This window comes from Schistocerca piceifrons, chromosome 3 (genome assembly GCF_021461385.2).
Source record: "Schistocerca piceifrons isolate TAMUIC-IGC-003096 chromosome 3, iqSchPice1.1, whole genome shotgun sequence".
Lineage (NCBI taxonomy): Eukaryota > Metazoa > Arthropoda > Insecta > Orthoptera > Acrididae > Schistocerca > Schistocerca piceifrons.
Genome location: NC_060140.1, coordinates 856,314,413 through 856,329,327, shown reverse-complemented (window position 1 = coordinate 856,329,327; position 14,915 = coordinate 856,314,413).

Here is a 14,915-nt window from a genome sequence, read left to right as displayed (position 1 = left end):
GAGGCCGCTGTTGGATCACCTGCTGCACTAGCTGCGCGTTGCCCTCTGTGGTTGCCGTAAGCGGTCGCCCTACCTTTCCAGCACGTTCATCTGTCACGTTCCCAGTCCGTTGAAATTTTGCAAGCAGATCCTTTATTGTATCGCTTTTTGGTCCTTTGGTTACATTAAACCTCCATTGAAAACTTCGTCTTGTTGCAACAACACTGTGTTCTAGGCGGTGGAATTCCAACACCAGAAAAATCCTCTGTTCTAAGGAATAAACCATGTTGTCTACAGCACACTTGCACGTTGTGAACAGCACACGCTTACAGCAGAAAGACGACGTACAGAATGGCGCACCCACAGACTGCATTGTCTTCTATATCTTTCACATCACTTGCAGCGCCATCTGTTGTTGAAAATTGTAACTACTGTAATTTCGAAAGTTTGTCCGCCTGAAAATGTACTGTTGTCCCAAGCATATTGCAACAAACGGTGTATTTCTATCGCTGCTCGTTTAGTTTTTATTGCCATTTCAAATATACCGGTCATTTTTGAAACACCCTGTATATTGCTAAAGGGGCCAAAAACATTTGTATCAAACACAGACAGGAGAATAAGGGGACGAACTTGCAACTTGTTCATAACCAATAGCTTAACCTTTAATCGTGCTAAAACTATATCATGTATTTCCAAACAAATAAAAGTGACTTTCAGGTCCCAGGCCTAGAGATCAATAGGGCATACACTAGATGGAGCTCTATTTGTGAAGTTCCTGGACAACCAGATGCACAATAAACCGAAGTGGATAAGTTAACCAAAATGCTCAGTTCTGCCTGCTTTGCACTCAGAAATCTCTCTCACTGTGTTGACTTGCAGGCACAATTGATAACATACTCTAAGCACTTTCTCTCAGTTGTATACTGGGGCACTGCAATTCAGGTGAAAAAAGTATTTCTTCTACAGAAGTACGCAATATGAACATTACATACATTTGGAAGCTGAACATATATTGCTCTTCAGGGACCTAGGTACTGTTACACATACTTGGCAAATACTCTGTAGAGGTATTTACAGTTAATAACAAGAGTGAAGTTAGGATTAACTTGGTAATTCACAACCACAATACTAGAAACAAATAATATTCATATAGACTATGCATTCCTCTCTAAGGATCCAAACTGAGTTCTATATTCCAGTGGAAAAGTCTGTAACAGGTTCCCAGTGGACATCAGGCAGAAAATTGACATCCCAAAATATTTAAAAACAAAATGAAGGAATACCATGTGTGTCACTCTTACAATTTATAAGAGTAATTGGTTTATATTTATTTATTTGTTTTCGTATTCCATAGATCTTTGATGCGAGTGTATCGCTAGGATGTAGAACATGTCAGATTATTACAGTAATAACTGTACCTAAATGGACATGAGGCTTACAAACTAATTCACATGTAAATAAATACATGATGTTCAAGTGTTTAAACAATAACAAAGATTATAGTGGTAATAATTATTACACAAACAAATTATATGTCTTTCATTCTAATGCATACAAAAAGCATTCTCTCACTAACTGATATGCTACATTGTCAGTTCTTATACGAATGTTTAAAATTAAACACATTGTACTAACTGTTATACACTGTCAAAAAATTTCTGTAAAGAATAGAAAGAATGATTCAAAAGATAAAGTTTCAGTTGCTTTTTAAATTTACTCATATCACCAATGATTGATGTAACATGAAATAGAAGTTTATTATATACTTTTATGCTTGAATAATGTACTCCTTTCTGTACCATGCTGAGATTTGTTATATCTTTGTGAAGATGATGTTTACTTCTTGTATCATGATCATGATATTCACTCTTTGTTTTGTAAATTGTTTGATTATTTTTCACAAAGCACATTAATGAAAAAATGTACTAAGATGGCATGGTGAGGATCCTGAACTGTTTGAATAAGCTTCTGTAAGAGCATCTGGGGTGCACTCTAGCCATAATTCGGACAACTCTTTTTCTGTGCAACAAAGACTTTGTTTGCTCATGACTGGATGCAGCTTTAATTGTTTACAAGTTTGCAAACAAATGAAATTGAGTGAATGGCAAATGCTGCTGAATTCAGTCATTTACATAGGTCGTTGGTGTGAACTGATCAGTTCAGATTGTGGTTTATGAGTAATCCCAGGAATTTGGAAGATTCAACTCTCAATATTTCTTTGTCACCACATTTTGTTTCAATATTTTCCTGTTTTTTATTTGCTGTTTGAAACTGAATAAGTTGACTCTTGTTAACATTGAGTGACAGACCATTTGAAGTGAACCAATCTAGAGCTTCTTTGAATACAGTGGTTGCATGTGTTCTCTAGGCTGCAGTTGGGTGTTTTGTCAATCATAATGGTTGTCTCATCAGCAAACAGGGTGAAGTCTGCTTTTTGTGTCATACAGCATGGCAGATCATTGATAAAGATGAGGAAAAGTAAAGGGCCAAGCACTGAGTCCTGTGGACTTCACATTGTACTGTGCCCCAGTCAGAGCAGGCATGTGCCATTACAGAATTGTTCAATACTAGCGTCTGCCTTCTGTCATCTAGATATGATTCAAGCCACATCCTTACTTTACTATTTAATCCATAGTGCTCAGCCTTTGTAAGTAGAATTTTGTGGTCAACGCAGTCAAATGCTTTAGACATATCACAGATGATTCTAACTGGTGACATTCTATTGTTTACAGATTCAGGGAGTTGGTTTAAAAATGATAAAGTGGTGTGTTCAGTTTAAGTACCCCTTTGGAATCGAAAGTGATTTTTATTAAGGATTTTATTTTTATTAAGATGATCCATGATTCTCTTGAACATTAGTTTCTCTAGGATTTTAGAGAGACTTGTTAACAATGAAACTCACCGCTAGTTGGAAACATCAGCTTTATCACCTTTTTTGAACAGCGGTTTCACAATTGTGTATTTGAGTCTGTTAGGGACTGTACGTTAATTTATGGACTGATTAACTATGTGCCTGAAGAATAAATTTGTAGCTGTGCTTCAGTACTTTGATAGACATATTATCCACAACAGTGGGATTTTTATTTTTCATTTGCCATACTACCTTCTCAATCTCTTTGGTTGTGATGTAGGGTACATACATCTGACTAATTTTGTTCTGCACTGCTTCTTGTAGAGGACTCATGGCTTCAACTCTAGACCCTTTACAACCAATTTGATCTGCTACCATCAAAAAATGATTGTTGAAGATACTGGTAAATATATCACCTTCATCAACAATGCTTCCATTATGATACACTTTGATACTGTCTGTGTCTTCTGTAATTTTTCCTGTCTTCCTTTCGATCATCTTCCAAATAGTTTTTATTTTATTATTTGAATGGTTAATTTCAGATTTAATAAACATGCTCTTGGATTTTTTAATGACACTCTTTAGGATGCTAAAATATAATTTGTAGTGCTCTCTATCCTGAAGTTTGTTAGAACTTCTGAGTGAGACATAAAGCACTCTCTTTGTATTACAGAATGTTTTGATTTCCTTAGTGAGCCACTGTCTCCTGTAATCACTCACAGTGATGTTTTTTGAAATTCTCTTGGGAAATACAGCTTCAAAAATGGTAACAAATTCATTCAGGAATATCAAACAATGGATTTCAACTGCTGTAAATGCCTGCTGAAGGTTTCCAGATTCTCACTATTGATTAGCTAAAAGCTCTGTTGGCAAAACAGCTATTGTTAGCTGGGCTTACATCATGTGTTTTTAACAACTGTCCATCATGGTCGGAAAGGCCATTTAAGATTTGCGAACACACATGTTATCAATTCTGTCATTCTCTACAAAAATATTGCTAATCAGACTTGTGCAGTTCTTAGTCATACGTGTGGGAAAGTCAACAACTGCCCTCAGATTAAAAGAGATCATTACATTCTCAAAATCTATTCTATCATTATTACAGGTTAGGAAAGGTATAGGAGTAATCCACTAAATTACAGGCCCATATCGTTAACGTCAATATGCAGCAGGATTTTGGAACATATATTGTGTTCTAACATTATGAATTACCTCGAAGAAAACTGTCTATTGACAAACAGTCAACATGGGTTTAGAAAAGATCATTCCTGTGAAACACAACTAGCTCTTTATTCACATGAATTGTTGAGTGCTATTGATAAGGGATTACAGATCGATTCCATATTTCTGGATTTCCGGAAGACTTTTGACACGGTACCACACAAGTGGCTTGTAGTGAAATCGCTTGCTTATGGAATATCGTCTCAGTTATGTGACTGGATTTCTGATTTCCTGTCAGAGAGGTCACAGTTCATAGTAATTGATGGAAAATCATTGAGTAAAACAGAAGTGATTTCTGTGTTTCCAAAGGTAGTATTATAGGCCCTTTGCTGTTCCTTATCTATATAAATGATTTGGGAGACAATCTGAGCAGCTGTCTTAGGTTGTTTGCAGATGACGTCATCGTTTATTGACTAATCAAGTCATCAGAAGATCAAAACAAATTGCAAAACGATTTAGAAAAGACATCTGAATGGTGCGAAAATTAGCAGTTGACCCTAAATAACAAAAAGTGTGAGCTCATCCACATGAGTGCTAAAAGGAATTCTTTAAACTTTGGTTACACAGTAAATCAGTCTAATCTAAAAGCTGTAAATTCAACTAAGTACCTAGGTATTACAATTACAAACAACTTAAACTGGAAGGAACACACAGAAAATGTTGTGAGGAAGGCTAACAAAAGACTGTGTGTTATTGGCAGGACACTTAGGAAATGTAACAGATCTGCTAAAGAGACTTCCTACGCTACGCTTGTCCATCCTCTTTTAGAATACTGCTGTGTGGTGAGGGATCCTTACCAGATAGGACTGATGGAGTACATCAAAAAGTTCAAAGAAGGGCAGCACGTTTTGTATTATCATGAAATATGAGAGAGAGTGTCACAGAAATGATACAGGATTTGGGCTGGACATCATTAAAATAAAGGCATTTTTTGTTGTGATGGAATCTTCTCACGAAATTCCAATCACCAACTTTCTCCTCCGAATGCAAAATATTTTGTTGACACTGACCTACATAGGGAGAAACGATTGCCACGATAAAATAAGGGAAATCGGAGCTTGTACAGAAAGATATAGGTTTTCGTTCTTTCCATTCGCTACACAAGGTTGAAATAATAGAGAATTGTGAAGGTGGTTCGATAAACCCTCTGCCACACACTTAAATGTGATTTGCAGAGTATCCATGTAGATGTAGATGTAGAAATTTACAGTAAAATTGACAAGTATGATTATTTCCTTGTTTTTTGAGGACAGACAAGTTAAAAGTGGTTCTATATTCTTGAGGAATATACTAAGTTTTCCTGAGGGTGCTCTGTAAACAGTAATCACATAAACAGGTAGAGTATTAATGTGGAGTTCAGTGCAACAAGCGTCAAAATGTTGATAAACACAATAAGTTTTTACATCTACAAACTTGTATAGTATATTATTTTTAACATACATTATTACTCCTCCTTTATCCACTGTATTTCTATGTAGTATAATAAGCTGCTAGGCTGTACTTATATAATTGCACCATTTCAGTCCTTTCTGTCAAATGATGTTCAGTAAAACATAATATATGGGCATTGTTTATTGCATCAGTCTCATTAATTTAAGCAGACAACTGGTACAGTTTTTTTCCTAGACCCATTATATTCTGATGAAAAATACAAACTTTGTCATTTCCTAAACTCTCTCTTCTGATGTCACTGTTCTGTTGTAAAATGAAATTAGAGATTATAGGCAGCTTACCTGCAGATTTTTTAGTTAAGTTTGTCCTGGAACTGAGGCTGGATGCCAAAAATGCTGTAGAGTTGTGCATTTCCTGGTTCTTGTGCTTCTTCTGCTTGCCTCTGTTACAGCTGATGATGGTGGAGATACATAAGGTGGAGCAGTGTCTTGCACTGCTGTATAGTGTGGAGGGACTAAGACTGATTTTTTTTGGTGGTAAGTTCTTATGGAATCAAACTGCTGAGTTCTTTGATCCCGACTAAGACTGATGAAGTGTCTTGAGCCACTGAAGGAAGGTCAAGAATGTAAATTCACATAACTCTAATATTTGAATTACATAGATCCTGACTTTATCAATAAACAGACAACTGATAGTGGTCTGTGTAAAGTTACATAACTCCTGCATTTGGTGCATTATATCAAAACAACAGCTGAGTAGTATAGGAGGAGGAATGGTAGCCTTTTTTCAAACTGCTTTTCTCTTACCATATTAGGATTATTTCAAAAACCTGTATCTGTACTCTGCAAGCCACTCTGAAGTGCAAGGTAGGGTGCCCCACTGTACCAGCTTTTTCCTGCTTTTTCGCGTTCCTTTGACATATGGAGTGCAGGCAGAATGATTGTTTAAATATTACTATGTGCACTGTAATCAATCTAATCTTATCCTCATAATGTCTCTGGGAGTGATATGTATGGGGTTGTAGTATATTGCTAGAGTCGTCATTTAGAGTTGGTTCTTGAAACTTTGTCATTAGATTTTCTTGGGTTAATTATTGTCTATCTTCCAGAATCTGTCAATTCAGTTCTTTCAACATTCCCATAACACTCTCCCACACCTTGAGCAGACCTGTGACCACTTATGCTGCCTTCCTCTGTACATATTCAATGTCCCCTGTTAGTCCTATTTGGTACAGATCCCACATACTAAAGCAGTATTCTGGGATGCATTTCACAAGTGATTTTGATACATGTTTTTCTGCTCAAACTTTCAATTTTGATAGAAGACCACTGGTTACTACACGAGATTTGACATAAGTCATTCTCTCCATCCATTTCAAATCTGAGTATCTCATTCCAAAGACAAATTATCGTAACACTGAAAACACCACTGGCTGAGAATTTACACTCTGCTTGCAGTAATCATTCCACTGTTATGCATGCACTTGTACTCTGTACAGATGTTTTGAAATGGCCCTTGTACATACATAAAATAAAAAAGAAGAAATTACCAAAATTGTTGATTTTGTAATTGAATGAATGCATATTGAAAATGAATACACTGCAAAAAACTAAGACATGAAGGAAAAGGGATCTGGCTGGAAAAGCTGAATGAACAGTTGTTTGTTGACAGATTTAAAGGGAGCATTAGGGAACTATCGACTAAAACAGGGGAAAAGAATGCAACTGAAGAGAAATGGTTACCTCTGAGAGATGGCATTGCGAAGGAAACAGAGGGAGAATAGACAAAGAAACAAGTCCTGGTGTAAATTCTTAAATAACACACAAAATATTGAATTTAATCTCTCCATAATGTTGATAATGGCATTTCAGAAGCTTGTTAGTGCAATGTATTTTGTTATTGAAAGATTACATGTTTCTTTAGTCTCCCTCTTATTGAAGTTGATTATTCATATTGGCATGAGATGACCTGTACCAGACTGGAGAAGCATATCCAGCAGTAGAAAAGCACAGTGCTATTCGCTGTTTTGCAATGGGACTGTGCTTTTCTACTGCTGGATATGCTTCTCCAGTCTGGTAAAGGTCATCTCATGCCAGACAAGTAGACATTGGTCTCAAAGAAACCTGCAGGTAGATCACAGGTTGCTTAAGACCTACCCCAACTGACAAGTTCTACTGCCTGGCTGGAATAGTGCCACCATGGGTACGCAGAACAGTGGCTGCCAACAAGGAGAGACTGAAAGTGGAACAGGACAGTGCCCATCCACTGCACGGACATAATCCACCACAGCAACGGCTGAGATCACGAAAGAGCTTCCTGAGAATATCCGAGAAGCTCACCATTTCACAAGAGAAGGCAAGGCTGGAGTTATGGAAGAAGTCAATGCCTCACCTGCAGATGCCAGAAGCTGAAGAACTACCACCTGGACACAACGAGAACTGGCTGGTGTGGAAATCTTTAAACAGATTACGATCAGGAGTTGGACGATCCAGAGACAACCTGAAGAGGGAAAGATTCCACGTGGGAAAAATATATCTAAAAACAAAGATGATGTGACTTACCAAACGAAAGTGCTGGCAGGTCGATAGACACACAAACAAACACACACATACACACAAAATTCAAGCTTTCGCAACAAACGGTTGCTTCATCAGGAAAGAGGGAAGGAGGGGGAAAGACGAAAGGATGTGGATTTTAAGGGAGAGGGTAAGGAGTCATTCCAATCCCGGGAGCGGAAAGACTTACCTTAGGGGGAAAAAAAGACAGGTATACACTCGCACACACACACACATCTCCGTGTGTGTGTGTGTGTGTGTGTGTGTGTGTGTGTGTGTGTGTGTGGCTACTGTAAATTTGTATGTTTCTGAGTTTCTGACTCAAGAATAATAATAATTCATACAATACACATAATCAACTTTGGAATACACATACCATCATATATATCAATTCATGTATAGCTGATAATGACTGGTATCTTACTGTACTGCTTTACCATGTTGCTAAAAATGTAATCTTATGTAAAGACTTTTTTGTTTTATTTTGAAACACATGCAAAATCCAAACTAACCACCTGATGTACCAACTAAAATAAAGTTCCACTGACAGATAACAAAATAAAGAACTGATGACCTTTCCCACAATTACTGAGCTCCTTTGGAGAATACACTGTTACAAAACTATTCTCCTGGTATGGAAGATATATGAGACAGGCAAAATAGCCTCACACTTAGTGAAGAAAGGAATAACTCCAATTCCAAAAAAGCCAGGCACTGAAACATGCATTTTACAGAAACCCTATTTAGTTGCAAAAATTATTCACGAAGGACAGAAAGTCTGGTAGAATCTGAGCTTGGGAAAAATTATTTTATACGTACGAACATATGAGGCAATACTTACTCTACACTTTATTTAGAAGATAGACTGAAGAAATGAAAACTTATATTTATACCAGTTATAGATTTAGAGAAAGATTTTGTCAATGTTGACTGGAATACACTCTTTCAAATTCTGAAGGTAGCTAGGAGAGACCAAAAGGTTGTCTACAACCCATACAGAAATCGGAGAGGAGCTATAAAAGTTGAAAGACATGAAAGGGAAGCTGTAGTGAGAAGGGAATGAGATAGGCTTATAGCCTACTCCAACATTATTCAGTCTGTGTATAAAACAAGTGATAAAGGGAACCATAAAAAATGGATACAAGAATATAACATCAGGGAGAAGAAATGAAACCTCCGATGTTTTCTGACACCACTGTAATTCTGTCAAAAACAATATATAGAACTTGGAAGACCAGCTGAATCAAATGCATAGTCTCTTGAAAATGGGTTATAAGACAAATGTCAAAAAAGATAAAACAAGGGTAATAGAATGTAGTTGAGTTAAATTGTGCACTGCTGATGGGCTTACATTATGAAATGATAGACAAAAAGTAGTTCATACATTTCGTCATTTGGGCAGAAAAATAAATGACATTGGCTGGAATCATAAGACTATTCAATACAGATGTAATGGCAAGAAAAATGTTGCTAGGAAAGGGAGATATGTTAACACCAAATACAAATTGAAAGTAATGAAACGAAACTACATTGACAAAAAATTACAAAACCTAAAAATTATTAATGTAGAGTAATGAAATTTCTGGAATACATTTGGCTAGGTAACATATTTAAGTTATTAATGTTGTAAGATCACACATTAATTTAAGCACGAGATAAGACATAGCAAATCTGAAATTCTGGTACATTAATAATTGGTGTAACTGCCAGAATGTTGAATGAAATCATGTAAATGTGAATGCATTGTATTGTACAGGTGCTGGATGTCAGTTTATTTGGTGGAGTTCCATGCCTGTTGCACTTGGTCAGTCAGTACAGGGATGGTTAATGCTTATTGTGGAAGGCGCTGGAGTTTTCATCCAGTGATGTGCCACATGTGCTCAATTGGAGACATATCTGGTAGTCAAACACCCCAAGGCAACATGCAAAACTCTGTAGAGCATATTGCATTACAACAGGGGTATATGGGTGAGTGTTATTCTGTTGGAAAACACCCCCCTGAATGTTGTTCATGAACGGCAGCACAACAGGTTAAATCGCCAGACTGATGTACAAATTAGCAATCAGGGTCTGTGGGATAACTGTGAGAGTGCACCTGCTGTCATATGAAATTGCACTGTGGACCACAACTCTACATGTAGGTCCAGTGTGTCTAGCATGTGGACAGGTTGGTTGTAGCCCATCATCTGGCCTCCTCCTAACCAACTCATGGCATGACTGGCACCAAGGCAGAACTAACGTTCATCAGAAAACACAACAAACCTCCACCCTGCCCTCCAATGAGATTTCGCTTGTCACTACTGAAATTGTAAATTGTGATGGACTGGGGTCAGTGGAATGCATGCTACAGGGCATCTGGCTCAGAGCTGTTCTTGAAGTAATCGATTTGTAACAGTTCATTGTGTCCTGTAGCACCAACTGCTCCCCATATTGCTGCTGCAGATGCATCAGAGCCATACGCCAAACACAACAGTCTTCCCTCTCGGTAGTGCCACACGGCCATCTGGAGCCCGGTCTTCTTGTGACTGTACATTCTCGTAACCACCACTGCCAGCAATCATGTACATGGCTACATTCCTGCAGTCTCTCTGCAATGAAGCAGAAGGAACATCCAGCTTCTCATAGCTCTATTACACGACTTTGTTCCAACTCAGTGACGTGTTGATAACCACATCTTTGTCACCTTAAGGACATTCTTGACTAACATTGACTCACCACATCTAATCTCAAAGGTAACTAATGCTCATGACTGTTATAGCATGTTTTTAAGGCAAACCTGATTTGCATGCTCATGGTGGCGCTGCTAGTGCCACACTTATGTGACTGGTTCAAAATTTGAATAGACATCATCTTTCAAATATAGAAACACACCTACCAACTTTTGTTTATGTCACACAACTCCTCCTTGATCCTTTTATTTTCTGACAGCTTCAACTGCATACATACATCATAAGTTCAAGTGTTGGGAAATCTTTTATGAAGATATCTGTCTTGTGTGTAGCCTTGTAGGCAAATGAAACATGGGCAACAAATAGCTCAGACAAAAAGAGAATAAAAGCTTTGGAAATGTGGTACTGTAAATTAATGCTGAAGTTTAGAAGGGTAGACCAGATGACTAATGAAGAGATACTGAAAAAGAGAGAGAGAGAGAGAGAGAGAGAGAGAGAGAGAGAGAGAGAGAGAAGAAAAAGAAAAACAACCAAGAATGAAAGGAAAGATAGATTGCTACTTACCCAGGGTTGTTGTGTTTCCCCAAGTGAAATTCCCTGATATTTCCCTGCTTTCCAGACAAGTTTTAGCATTTTTCCCTGACAAATTTTGAGATCTCAGGGGTAAGTAAAGACATAAGTTGACAAAAAAGTGTAAGAAGTTCGGTATTTCTAAATGTGTGAGCAAAAATCTTAAGTACTAACATCAACAGCTTTTGTACGGAGAAAGCAAGCCAAATGGTATATGTGTTTCATTAAGACCATTGATGTTATTTTATTTCAATACAGTGAAACACATTTGGTGACAAAAATACACATTTTGTTGGGGTCACAAGACAGATTTAAAATACCTTCACTGCTTTCAGACATAACCTGAGTAAAAAGTAAGCCTCTTGAAAGAAATGTATAAGCTGGGGAAGAATTGTGTAAACCAACACTATAGATGACCTCCAATAAAATGTTGGTTCTACTATGTTTGTTATTGTTGGTTACAACCCACCATGTTATGTCTATTATTCTACAGACATGGTGTGATTTTTCTTTCAAGAAATACGTGAGTACATAGCATACAAACTACCAGTGACTGCCACAATTATTCTTCTTCTTATCATCCATACTTTCTAATATATAAACTACTTTCGAAGTGCCAAAATGTACTACAATAAATAAAATGTCTATAAAATGCTGCACTGTACAATGTACTTGCAGAGAGACAGTCGCAATTCCTGAAATCCATTGCCTGTGGCCTCTGGCCTGCCGAGGAGCACCACAGTCCAGGGTCTATGGATAAACCGTGAAAATCTGCCACATTATACCACATACAGACAGACGCGATCTGCAGGCAGATCAATGAAACTAGATCTGACAGGCAGGGCTCACACATTAGTGGGAAACTATAGGCCTCAGATTGGCAGGCCTGATCCATTAGAGATACCAACAGAAATGGCCTGCGGTTTTGGCCCATCATAGAACTCCACTCATGTGGCCAGCTATTCACATGTCGCAGACACCACGTCGATGAAATGAGATCACGGTGATCACCCACACAACAGATAACTTGTGCAAATACTCTGAGAATCACTATTAATGAGGACAGATAGCAACTCATTGTAAAGATGATTGCTGAGCCACACACAGGCTCATAGAGAAGACGATAACACTCTTACAACTAAATTTTTGGCCTTAGCCTTTGTCAGAAAACGAGAGTGCACATACATTCACACAATCACTCAGAAGACACAACTCATGCACAGATGACCGTTGTCTCCAGCCACTGTGTCAACAATCTCTGATAATGAGATCCAAACAAAGCACTCTTCACACCTCCCTGCCTCTCATCAGCAGCTGCTGGGCTAGCAGCAAGCAGTGGTGGCAGCACTGACTGCAAACTGAGGGGAGGGGTGGGAAGAGGGGAAGCAATAAGAATGAGACAGTAGGGAAGTGGCGCATGTACTCAGCTGCACCCAGTCAATGACGAAGTGTGACATCTCAGTAAACAAACAGTTTCATGCTACTGAGAGAAAAATGAGATTTTTCCAGTGTTTTTCTTTCTTCTTTTTCAAATTTCCCTGATATGTTTGAAGTTCCCTTATGTTCCCTGATTTCCAGAACTTATCATAAAAAAGATGTGTCAAGTTGCAGACAGGCACAATTAAAAGACACTCACATGTAGCTTTCAGCCACAGCCTTTGTAAGAGAGAGAGAATGCAACATCTTGTGGGATGCAAGTAGCTGTTTCGAGAGGGTGGGGAAGGGGAAGAGATAGTAGTGTACAGGTCGGGAGAGAGACAAACACTGTCTGGTGGAGTGTGCAGGGACTAGACTGCCAACAGGTGCAATGTCAGAAGGTGGTGGGGCAGGAGGTGGGAAAAAAAAGGAACAAAAATTGAGAGGAGTAGGGAAAGGCAGGTGGATGCATTGGCACAGGGCTGTAAATAAACAGAATGGGAGACAAGAATGGGGAAGAAATGACAGGACAGAGGGGGTGGAAGCTGTTGGTTGGACAGTGTGGGGACAGTATGATAGCGTAGGTTGAGGCTGGGATAATTATGGGAGTGGAGAATGTGATGCAAGGATAACTCCCATCTGCACAGTTCAGAAAAGCTGGTGGTGGAGGAAAGAATCCAGATGGCTCAGGTAGTGAAGCAGCCATTGAAATCAAGTATGTTCTGTTGAGCTGCATGCTGTGCCACAGGGTGGTCTACTTTGATCTTGGTCCGGTCTGGCAGTGGTCATTCTTCCTGGTGGACAGCTGGTTGGTAGTCATACATATACAGGATGTTACAAAAAGGTACAGCCAAACATTCAGGAAACATTCCTCACACACAAAGAAAGAAAATGTGTTATGTGGACATGTGTCCGGAAACACTTACTTTCCATGTTAGAGCTCATTTTATTACTTCTCTTCAAATCACATTAATTATGGAATGGAAACACAGCAACAGAACATACCAGCGTGACTTCAAACACTTTGTTACAGGAAATGTTCAAAATGTCCTCCGTTAGCGAGGATACATGCATCCACCCTCCTTCGCATGGAATCCCTGATGCGCTGATGCAGCCCTGGAGAATGGCGTATTGTATCACAGCCATTCACAATACGAGCACGAAGAGTCTCTACATTTGATACCGGGGTTGCGTATACAAGAGCTTTCAAATGCCCCCATAAATGGAAGTCAAGAGGGTTGAGGTCAGGAGAGTGTGGAGGCCATGGAATTGGTCCGCCTCTACCAATCCATCGGTCACCGAATCTGTTGTTGAGAAGTGTACGAACACTTCGACTGAAATGTGCAGGAGCTGCATCGTGCATGAACCACTTGTTGTGTCGCACTTGTAAAGGCACATGTTCTAGCAGCACAGGTAGAGTATCCCACATGGAATCATGATAACGTGCTCCATTGAGCGTAGGTGGAAGAACATGGGGCCCAATCAAGACATCACCAACAATGTAGAGCAATGAGTCGCATGTCAACACAAGCACCGAAGTAAACATTACCTTCCTTCAATTGGGCCAACTGGCAGTGAATCGAGGAAGTACAGCACATAGTCTTTAAGAAGGGTGGTTCATTCCAGCTGTGTGGGGATTATCACATGCTCAACACTTATACCATTATGGACAACTACCCTATTCCTCACGTACAAAACTTTGCTTGACAACTTAAGGGTGCATGATTTTTTTTAGTGTGACTGATGTTGCAAAGCATATCATCAGATCCCTATGTATGATGACAAAAAAAAAAAACAAAAAAAAAAACACCATCATTAGCTCACTGAGCTGTTTTGAATTCTGCTTTATGCCATACAGTCTCAAGAATGCCACTGAGACATGGCAAATGTTTATTGACTATGTACTTTTTCCCCTGCTTTTTTGCTATGCCTATTTCGATAACTTTCTCATCTACTCCACCTCTGCCGAGGAGCACGAGCAACACTTAATCCAGATCCTTAAAGCACTCTCCAACCACAATGTGAAGATTAACTGTGACAAATCAAAATTGCACTGCACTTGTGTTACCTTCCTCGGTCACACTTTCACTGCCGAGAGTATCCATCCAACTCTGGACCATGTCACATTTATTAGTGACCTGTCATTACCAGAGACCTCCCATGATCTGCAACAATTCCCTGGAATTGTACATTTTTTTGGTGCTATATAAATCATGATGCTTCTCTCCAGGCCCCACTGACAGACACCTTGGTGAGCAAGAA